Below are 10,633 nucleotides of genomic sequence, written 5' to 3' on the forward strand. Positions count from 1 at the left end.
ACACATTGCTATCGAGTCGATTCTGACTCATAGTTACCCTATAGTACAGGGTAGAACTGCCCTATAGGGTTTTCAAGGAGTGCCTGGTGGATCCGAACTGCCAATCTTTTTGTTAGCAGCTGTAGCTCTTAACCACTATGCCACCAGGGTTTCCATACAGATTATAGGGATATTCAGATGATCTATCTCATATTGGATGAGCTGTGGTACTTTGTGTATTTCAAGGAAGTGGTTGATTTTATTTAAATTGTAACATTTAGGTGTATAGAGTTGTTCATACAATTCTGTTCTTTTTTTGATGTTGGGAGGGTCTGTAGTGATATCCCCATTTCATTCCTAATATTGATGATTTGTGTCTCTCTTTTTTTCTTTGTCAGTCTTGCTTGAGCATTGTCAATTTCATTGATATTTTCAAAGAACCACCTCTTTGTTTCATTGATTTTTCTCAATTATTTCTTTGTTTTTACTTTCATCAATTTCTACTCTTTATTTTTTTAATTATATTTTAGATGAAGGTTTACTGAGCAAATTAGTTTCTCATTAAACAATTAATACACATATCGTTTTGCATCATTGGTTTCTGCCCCCACGACATGTCAACACACTCCCTTCTTGACACTGGGTTCCCCGTTACCAGCTTTCCTGTCCCCTCTTGTCTTCTCTTCCTTGCCCCTGGTCTGGTGCACCCATTTAGTTTCATTTTATGGGCCTATCTAATCTTTGGCTGAAGGGTGAATTTCAAGAGTGACTTCAGTACTGAGTTAAAAGGGTGTCCAGGGGCCGCAGTTTTGGGGTTTCTGCAGTCTCTGTCAGACCAGTAAGTCTGGTCTTTTTTTTTTTTTTTAATTGTGCTTTAAGTGAAAATTTACAAATCAAGTAAGTCTCTCACACAAAAATCCATATACACCTTGCTACACACTCCCAATTACTCTCCCCTTAATGTGAGACAGCCTGCTCTCTCCCTCCACTCTCTCTTTTCTTGTCCATTTCATCAACTTCTAACCCCCTCCACCCTTTCATTTCCCCTCCAGGCAGAAGATGCCAACATAATCTTAAGTGTCCACCTGATTCAAGAAGCTCACTCCTAACCAGCATCCCTCTCCAACCCATTGTCCAGTCCAATCCATGTGTGAAGAGTTGGCTTTGGGAATGGTTCCTATCCTGGGCCAACAGAAGGTCTGGGGGCCATGACCACCAGGGTCCTTCTAGTCTTAGTCAGACCATTAAGTCTGGTCTTATGAGAATTTGGGGTCTGCATCATACTGCTCTCCTGCTCCCTCAGGGGTTCTCTGTTGTGTTCCCTGTCAGGGCAGTCATCGGTTATAGCCGGGCACCATCTAGTTCTTCTGGTCTCAGGATGATGTAGTCTCTGGTTCATGTGGCCCTTTCTGTCTCTTGGGCTTGTAATCGCCTTGTGTCCTTGGTGTTCTTCATTCTCCTTTGATTCAGGTGGGTTGAGACCAACTGATACATCTTAGATGGCTGCTTGCTAGTGTTTAAGACCCCAGACGCCACTCTTCAAAGTGGGATGCAGAATGTTTTCTTAATAGATTTTATTATGCCAATTGACTTAGATGTCCCCTGAAACCATGGTCCCCAAACCCCTGCCTCTGCTACACTGGCCTTCGAAGCAGTTTTTTCAGGAAACTTCTTTGCTTTTGGCTTAGTCCAATTGTGCTGACCTCCCCTGTATTGTGTTCTGTCTTTCCCTTCACCTGAAGTAGTTCTTATCTACTATCTAATTAGTGAATGCCCCCTCCCACCCTCCCTCCTTCCCCCATCTCATAACCACAAAAGAATGTTTTCTTCTCGGTTTAAACTATTTCTCAAGTTCTTATAATAGTGGTCTTATACAATATTTGTCCTTTTGCAACTGACTAATTTCACTCAGCATAATGCCTTCCAGGTTCCTCCATGATATGAAATTTCTCACAGATTCCTCACTGTTCTTTATCGATGCGTAGTATTCCACTGTGTGAATATACCTAATTTATTTATCCATTCATCCGTTGACGGGCACCTTGGTTGCTTCCATCTTTTTGCTATTGTAAACAGTGCTGCAATAAACATGAGTGTGCATATATCTGTTCGTGTAAAGGCTCTTATTTCTCTAGGATATATTCCAAGGAGTGGGATTGCTGGATCATATGGTAGTTCTATTCCTAGCTTTTTAAGGAAGTGCCAAATTGGTTTCCAAAGAGGTAGTACCATTTTACATTCCCAGCAGCAGTGTAGAAGTGTTCCAATGTCTCCACAGCCTCTCCAACATTTAATATTTTGTGTTTTTTGGATTAATGCCAGCCTTGTTGGAGTGAGATGAAATCTCATTATAGTTTTGATCTGCCTTTCTCTAATGGCTAATGATCGTGAACACTTCCTCATGTATCTGTTAGCTACCTGAATGTCTTCTTTAGTGAAGTGTCTATTCATATCTTTTGCCCATTTTTTAATTGGGTTATTTGTCTTTTTGCAGTATCGTGTAGATTTTAGACATCAGGCGCTGACCAGAAATGTCATAGCTAAAAACTTTTTCCCAGTCTGTAGGTAGTCTTTTTACTCTTTTGGTGAAGTCTTTGTGTGAGCATAGGTGCTTGATTTTTAGGAGCTCCCAGTTATCTAGTTTTTCTTCTGCATTCTTTATAATGTTTTCTATACTGTTTATGCCATGTATTAGGGCTCCTAATGTTGTCCCTATTTTTTCTTCCATGATTTTTATCATTTTAAATTTTATAATTAGGTCTTTGATTCATTTTGAATTAGTTTTTGTGCATGGAGTGAGGTATGGGTCTTGTTTCATTTTTTTGCAGATGGATATCCAGTTATGCCAGCACCATTTGTTAAAAAGACTGTCTTTTCCCCATTTAATTATTTTGGGGCCTTTGTCAAATATCAACTGCTCATATGTGGATGGATTTCTGTCTGGATTCTCAATTCTGTTCCATTGGTCCGTGTATCTGTTGTAGCAGCACCAGGCTGTTTTGACTACTGTGGCAGCGTAATAGGTTCTAAAATCTTCTTTTTCAGTAATGCCTTATTTATCCTGGGCCTCTTTCCCTTCCGTTTGAAATTGGTGATTTGTTTCTCCATCTCATTAAAGGATGTCCTTGGGATTTTGATCGGAATTGCATTAAATGTATAGATTGCTTTTGGTAGAATTGACATTTTTATAATGTTAAGTCTTTCTGTCCACAAGCAAGGTATGTTCTTCCACTTACATAAGTCTCTTTCGGTTTCTTGCAGAAGTGTACCGTAGTTTTCTTTGTATAGGTCTTTTACATCTCTGGTAAGATTTATTCCTAAGTATTTTATCTTCTTGGGGCTACTGTAAATGGCATTGATTTCGTGATTTCCTCTTCGATGGTCTTTTTGTTGGTGCAGAGGAATCCAACTGATTTTTGTATGTTTATCTTGTATCCCAATATCCTGCTGAACTCTACTCTTAGTTTCAGTAGGTTTCTGGAGGATTCCTTAGGGTTTTCTGTGTATAATATCATGTCATCTGCAAATAGAGATTCTTTTACTTCTTCCTTGCCTATCTGGATGCCCTTTATTTCTTTATCTAGCCTAATTGCTCTGGCTAGGACTTCCAGCACAATGTTGAATAAGAGCGGTGATAAAGGGCGTCCTTGTCTGGTTCCCGATCTCAATGGGAATGTTTTCGGGCTCACTCCATTTAGGGTGATGTTGGTTGTTGGCTTTGTATAAATGGCCTTTTTCATGTTGAGAAATTTTCCTTCTATTCCTATTTTGCTGAGAGTTTTTTATCATGAATGAGTGTTGAACTTTGTCAAATGCTTTTTCTGCATCCATTGATAAAATCATGTGATTCTTGTCTTTTGTTTTATTTATGTGGTGGATTACATTAATTGTTTTTCTAATGTTGAACCATCCCTGCATACCTGGTATGAATCCCATTTCTTGGTCATGGTGAATCATTTTTTTGATATGTTGTTGAATTCTATTGGCTAGAATTTTGTTGAGGATTTTTGCATCTAAGTTCTTGAGGGATATAGGTCTATAATTTTCTTTTCTTGTGGTGTCTTTACCTGGTTTTGGTATCAGGGATATGGTGGCTTCATGGAATGAGTTTGGTATTATTCCATCCTGTTCTATGCTCTGGAATACCTTTAGTAGCAGTGGTGTTAACTCTTCTCTGAAAGTTTGGTAGAACTCTGCAGTGAAGCCGTCTGGACCAAGGCTTTTTTTTGTTGTTGGGAGTTTTTGGATTACCTTTTCAATCTCTTCTTTTGTTATGGGTCTATTTAGTTGTTCTGCCTCTGTTTGTGTTAGTTTAGGTAGGTAGTGTATTTCTAGGAATTCATCCATTTCTTCTAGGTTTTCAAATTTGTTTGAGTATAGTTTTTCATAGTAATCTGATATGATTCTTTTAATTTCAGTTGAGTCTGCTGTAATATCGCCCATCTCATTTCTTATTTGGGTTATTTGCTTCCTCTCCTGTTTTTCTTTTGTCAGGTTGGCTAATGGTTTATTAATTTTGTTGAGTTTTTCAAAAAACCAGCTTTTGGTCTTGTTAATTCTGTCAGTTGTTTTTCTGTTTTCTATTTCATTTAGTTCAGCTCTAATTTTTATTATTTGTTTTCTTCTGGTGCCTGAGGGTTTCTTTTGTTGCTCTCTTTCTATTTGTTCAAGTTATAGGGATAATTCTTTGATTTTGGCCCTTTCTTCTTTTTGGATGTGTGCATTTATTGATATAAATTGACCCCTGAGCACCACTTTTGCTGTGTCCCAAAGGTTCCGATAGGAAGTGTTTTCATTCTCATTGGATTCTTTGAATTTCTTTATTCCATCCTTAATATCTTCTTTAAACCAGTCTTTTTTTAGCAGGGTATTGTTCAGTTTCCAAGTGTTTGATTTCTTTTCCCTGCTTTTCCTGTTATTGATTTCCACTTTTATGGCCTTATGGTCAGAAAAGATGCTTTGTAATATTTCAGTGTTTTGGATTCTGCTAAGGCTTGCTCTATGACCTAATATGTGTTCTATTCTAGGGAATGTTCCATGTGCACTAGAAAAGAAAGTATACCTGGTTGCTGTTGAGTGGAGTGTTCTGTGTATGTCTACGAGGTCAAGTTGGTTGATTGTGGCATTTACATCTTCCACGTCTTTATTGAGCTTCTTTCTGGATGTCCTGTCCTTCACCGAAAGTGGTGTGTTGAAGTCTCCTACTATTATTGTGGAACTGTCTTATCTCACTTTTCAATGCTGATAGAGTTTGTTTTATGTATCTTGCAGCCCTGTCATTGGGTGCATAAATATTTAGTAGTGTTGTATCTTCTTGGTGTATTGTCTGTTTAATCATTAATGTCCTTCCCAATCTTTTCTGATGGATTTAACTTTAAAGTCTATTTTTTCAGAAATTAATATTCGCACTCCTGCTCTTTTTTGATTGCTGTTTGGTTGATATATTTTTTTCCATCCTTTGAGTTTTAGTTTGTTTGTGTCTCTAAGTCTAAGGTGTGTCTCTTATAGGCAGCATATAGACGGATCTTGTTTTTTAATCCATTCTGCCACTCTCTGTTTCTTTATTGGTGCATTTAATCCAATTACGTTCAGGGTAATTATCGATAGGTATGAATTTAGTGCTATCATTTTGATGCTTTTTTGTGTGTGTTGTTGACAGTTTCTTTTTCCCACTTGATTTTATGTGCTTAGTAGATTTTGTTTATATATTGTCCTTTCTTCATATTTCTTGTTGTTGATTTTGTTTCTGCTGAGTCTATATTTTTCTCTTGTATTTTATTTTGATGAGTAGGATAGTTCATCTCCTTTGTGGTTACCCTATTATTTACCCCTATTTTTCTAAATTTAAAACTAACTTTTATTTCTTTGTATGGCCGTATCTTCCTCTCCGTATGGAAGGTGTGTGATTACATTTCTTTGTCCCTCTTTATTATTTTAATGTCGTCTTCTTTTATATAATAACATGGCTGTTACCCTGTTTTTGGCTTTTTTTTTTTATTTTATAATCTTCGTTTTTTTTTTTTTTTTGGATTTCCCTGTCTGGGTTGACTTTTGGTTGCTCTGCCTATTGTTTTAGTCTTGGGTTAATGCCCAATATTATTCATTGTCTAGTATTTCTTGTAGTTTTGGTTTGGTTTTTATGAAATCCCTAAACTTGTGTTTATCTGGAAATGTCTTAATTTCACCTTCATATTTAAGAGACAGTTTTGCTGGGTATATGATTCTTGGCTGGCAATTTTTTTCCTTCTATTTTTTAAATATGTCATCCCATTGCCTTCTTGCCTGCACAGTTTCTGCCGAGTAGTCTGAGCTTATTCTTATTGGCTCTCCTTTGTAGGTGACTTTTCGTTTATCCCTCACTGCTCTTATAGTTCTTTCTTTATCTTTGGTTTTGGCAAGTTTGATTATAGTATGTCTTGGTGACTTTCTTTTAACATCTACCTTATGTGGAGTTCGATGAGCATCTTGGATAGATATCTTCACATCTTTCACAATATCAGGGAAGTTTTCTGCCAACAAATCTTCAAGAATTTTCTCTGTATTTTCTGTTATCCCTCCCTGTTCTGGTACTCCAATCACTCATAGGTTATTTCTCTTGATAGAGTCCCACATGATTCTTAAGTTTTCTTCATTTTTTTTTAATTCTTTTATCTGATTTTTTTCAAAGATATTAGTGTCAAGTGATTTATCTTCAATTCAGAAATTCTAGCTTCTACCTGCTCAGTTCTGCTTCTCTGACTTTCTATTGAGTTGTCTAATTCTGTAATTTTATTGTTAGTCTTCTGAATTTCTGATTGCTGTCTATGGATTTTTCCAGCTTATTAAACTTTTCATTATGTTCGTGAATAATCTTTCTAATTTTTTTAGTTGCTTTATCTGTGTGTTCCTTGGCTTGTTCTGTGTATTGCCTCATTTCCTTCCTGATGTCTTAAAGGGTTCTGTATATTAAACTTTTGTATTCTGCATCTGGTAATTCCAGGAATACACTTTCATCTAGAAGATACCTGGATTCTTTGTTTTGTCAGCCTGTTGAAGTGATCGTGGTCTGTTTCTTTATGTGACTTGATATTGACTGTTGTCTCTGAGCCATCTATAAATTATTATATTAGTTTATGCTTGCTTACTGTGTCGTAGCTGCTTGCTTTGTTTTGTTTTGGTATACCCCTATGGGTTGCTTGAGTGATCTAGCTTGATTATTTTCTCCTTTGGAGCTCTGGTGTCCTGTCCCCAGCTGGCTAGAGCTGTTACCAAGTATATCAGTCTAGGATTCCATTCAGTTTTCTTGTATGAATTCAGCTTAGGTTTCCAGGTAGCTGATCATCAAGTGTGTGGTACAGGCTCTGTCCTACAGTCTTAGAGTGGCAGGGGTGATTGGCGTATATACCAGTATCTGATTGCGGCAGGGGGTCACTCTCTGAACAAGGCAGGGGGCTGAGAGCCAGCCCCCAAGTGTCTCTGAGGAAAACACATCTCTGTTTCCTAGAGCATGCTGGTGGGTGGGTTCTGCAGAGGGACCATGGGCACCTAAAGTTTTTGGTCGTAAGGACTGGGAGGTACCAGTTATCTTTGGACCCTTGTCACGGGAGGCTGGGTGACCTGAGTGGAGCTACCAGTCCTTACGTCCCTGATGTGGGTAGGTGAGGACTTTGTTTAATAGGCAAAACAATGTCAAACGTCAAACACCTACCTCTCCACCACACAGCTGAAATGGTTGGAGTTTGCCAACAAGGGCCTAGTCTCCTGAAATAGGCCCACAGGTCCATGCAAAAGGGAAAGGTGCTCAAGGTCCACAGACGGTTTATGCCTGGACAGGAGCCACTTCTGTCCTGAGCTTCCCCAGTTAATGAAGCTAGCAAATTATTTTTCCCCCCAGTTTGAAATTTTTTCCTTCCCCAAGGCCGGGAGGATGGCTCTAGGTGCTCACCAGGGTCTATCTCAGACCCAGGGATTCAGCCGCTGAAGCCTGCTTGGGGGTGAGGGGGGGCGCAGTGAAATATACGCAAGTACTTAGCTTTTGCTGGGAGCACCGTTCTCCTCAGGTTCCAGAGGTGTGAGTAGGCTCCGTGGCTTGCTGCTTCTTCCTGAGGAAACTGCGCATAATGCTAGTACCTGCCCTCTGCCGCTGCTGCTGCCGCCACCGCTCCAGGAATGGTGTCTGAGGGCTCTCCACGATTCAGGTCCGGTAACTTCTCCCCACTTCTGAACTGTCTCTTCCTCCCCCTGCCCCTCAGTTTGTTGTCTAAGCTTGCCTTTGATGCTCAGGGCTCCCAGCTTGTCACAAGTATACTCATTTCACTTTTTTTTTTTTTTTTTGGTCTTTGTTGTAAAGAGGGCTCACCAGAAGCCTCTGCCCTATTCTACCATTTTGTCTCCACCTCCAAGTCTGGCCTTTTTTTTTTTTTTTTTTAGTTAGAATTTTTTTCTACATTTTTCTTTAGCTCTGCCCAGAACCCTTTGTTTTGATCCCTGTCAGAGCAGTTGGTTGTGGTAGCCATGCACCACCTATTTGTGCTGGACTCAGTCTGATGGAGGCTGTGGTACTTTTGGTCCATTAGTCGTTTGGACTAATCTTTCCCTTGTGTCTTTGGTTTTCTTTATTCTCCCTTGCTCCAGATGGCGTGAGACCAGTGGAGTATATTTGATGGCTGTTCACAAGCTTTTAAAATCCCACATACTACTGACCAAAGTAGGATGTAGAACATTTTCTTTACAAACTTTGGTATGCCAATTGAGCTAGATGTTCTCTGAGACCATGATCCCCACAGCCCTCAGCCCAGGAATTTGGTCCCTCAAGGAGTTTGGATGTGTCTATGGAGCTTCCATGACCTTGCCTTGGTCAAGTTGTGCTGGCTTCTCCAGTATTGTGTACTGTCTTACCTTTCACCGAAGCTATCTTTATCGTTTTTTTTTTTTCTTTTTCCCCTTTGCTTGTTTTGTTCTTTTAGTAGGTGCTTGGGGTGGAAACTTAAATAATTTAGTTGAGACTTTTTATCTAGCTCCCTACACGGTCTACAGTGATACCATGGTGGGGGGTGTCCTTGTGACTGCTGAATAATATTGAAAGTCCTGAGTCTCTACTAGACCTCCTCTGACATAACCCCACAAAGGGTGTTGGGACAACTCATTTGGCCTGGTGAGTGTGGAAGTCTGAGTTCCCCACTTGCTTTTGCTGCCATGGGTGGAGATAGAGTTACAGTGTTTACCCTGGTGTGTGATTACAGTCGAATAGTTATTGTGTTTTTGCTGCTTTGCTGGTCCTTTGCCTGGAGATTATAAACTTTTGTTGGGGCTTTTTTGGTTTGTTTTATCTACTCCTGTTGGCATTTTTAGGCTGCCAGCATCTTCTCCTCCAAGTCTGGTATACATGAGGCGAAAGGAAAACCATGGAAACTAACCACTGTGTCATTTTTTAGGTGTGAGGTAATAGTTTGCTTTCTACTCTCTACTTTTCAGTCTTCTTATGTTTGTTATTTATATCATGTCCAAGGTTTTTAATTTTTAATTGAAGAATAGGGGAAGGAATGTGTATTTCATCTTCCCACACATGGAAGTCCTACTTATCTATTTGAAACTCTATTTACAGATTTTTACTTTTTCTTTTTTTTAATGTAGGAGAAATATACTACCACTCAAACTCTACTGTAAAGTTGTCAGTCCTGAAAACCCCTTTTTATAGTGTAGCATGTTATAGATGTATTCCTGCTCCTAAAGGAATGAGGAGCAGACCTTTCCACATGTCATAGTTTTTACTCTTATTTATAGAAAATTTAAAGCACATACATAGATAAGAAGAATATAGCCTAATTGGCTAAGATAACCTAAATTATTTTTTTCATCTGTAATTTAAGTAATTAATATGTAATTTAATATGATATTCTGTTCCTTCATTAAATTGTAACTTAATGTTGCTTTGAACAGTTAAAGATTTATATTTTCCTTCCCTGAAATATTCGTATACATTATTAATTGAAACTGATTACACACATATATGCACACACACACTTAATATTCTGAGCTACTTGTGTACGGCCATGTATGTTTATTGGACATGACATGATGAGACTTTTGGTACCTTCAAATAAATGCCCAAAACCCACTGCTGTCGAGTAGATTCTGACTCATAGCGACCCTATAAATACAGTTAGTTAAATGTTAAATCTAATTTTTAAAAGTAGAAATGAACATTTTTTCATTGCTTAAGCACTGAAAACATTGGTTTGGGGATTACTGTAACGCAGAATTTTGAACCTGAATTCATGAATTATCCCCTATCTTTCTGAGTTAGACTTTAAAGATGAATGCAAAATTAGAAAATTTGCCTGACTAGCAAAATTTGGAGGCAGCTAGGATCCATATTAAGTAATAATTTTGGTAAGTTGCTGATTTATTATAGGATACATAATTTAGTTTTTAGAATATGAAATGGAAAAGCTGATTCAATAAAAGCCCAACACTCTGAAGAGTAATAATCATAAAACATGGCTCTCTTTTGCCACTGATCTCACAGAAGAGCCTTGGTGTAGACTCAAAATCCTGGACCATTTTCTCTTATCCAGAAGAGAAAACACTAACCAGTTTAGTCCAAGAATGAATAGATAAATAAAAATGCAGTATATTGTTTAACAGCATAATCCCTAAGGGTAAGTATAGCTTC

The 10,633-nt window shown here is 38.4% G+C and overlaps 1 non-coding gene across 1 annotated transcript; it reads right to left on the bottom strand.

Annotated features, from left to right (window-relative positions):
- Positions 1–9,583: 9,583 nt before the first annotated feature.
- Positions 9,584–9,719, bottom strand: LOC111750467 (small nucleolar RNA U109). Its single transcript, XR_002785600.1, has one exon. It is a non-coding gene; the product is annotated as a small nucleolar RNA U109 (small nucleolar RNA).
- Between the last annotated feature and the right edge of the window lie 914 nt (positions 9,720–10,633).

Source organism: Loxodonta africana, chromosome 1, assembly GCF_030014295.1.
Source record: "Loxodonta africana isolate mLoxAfr1 chromosome 1, mLoxAfr1.hap2, whole genome shotgun sequence".
Lineage (NCBI taxonomy): Eukaryota > Metazoa > Chordata > Mammalia > Proboscidea > Elephantidae > Loxodonta > Loxodonta africana.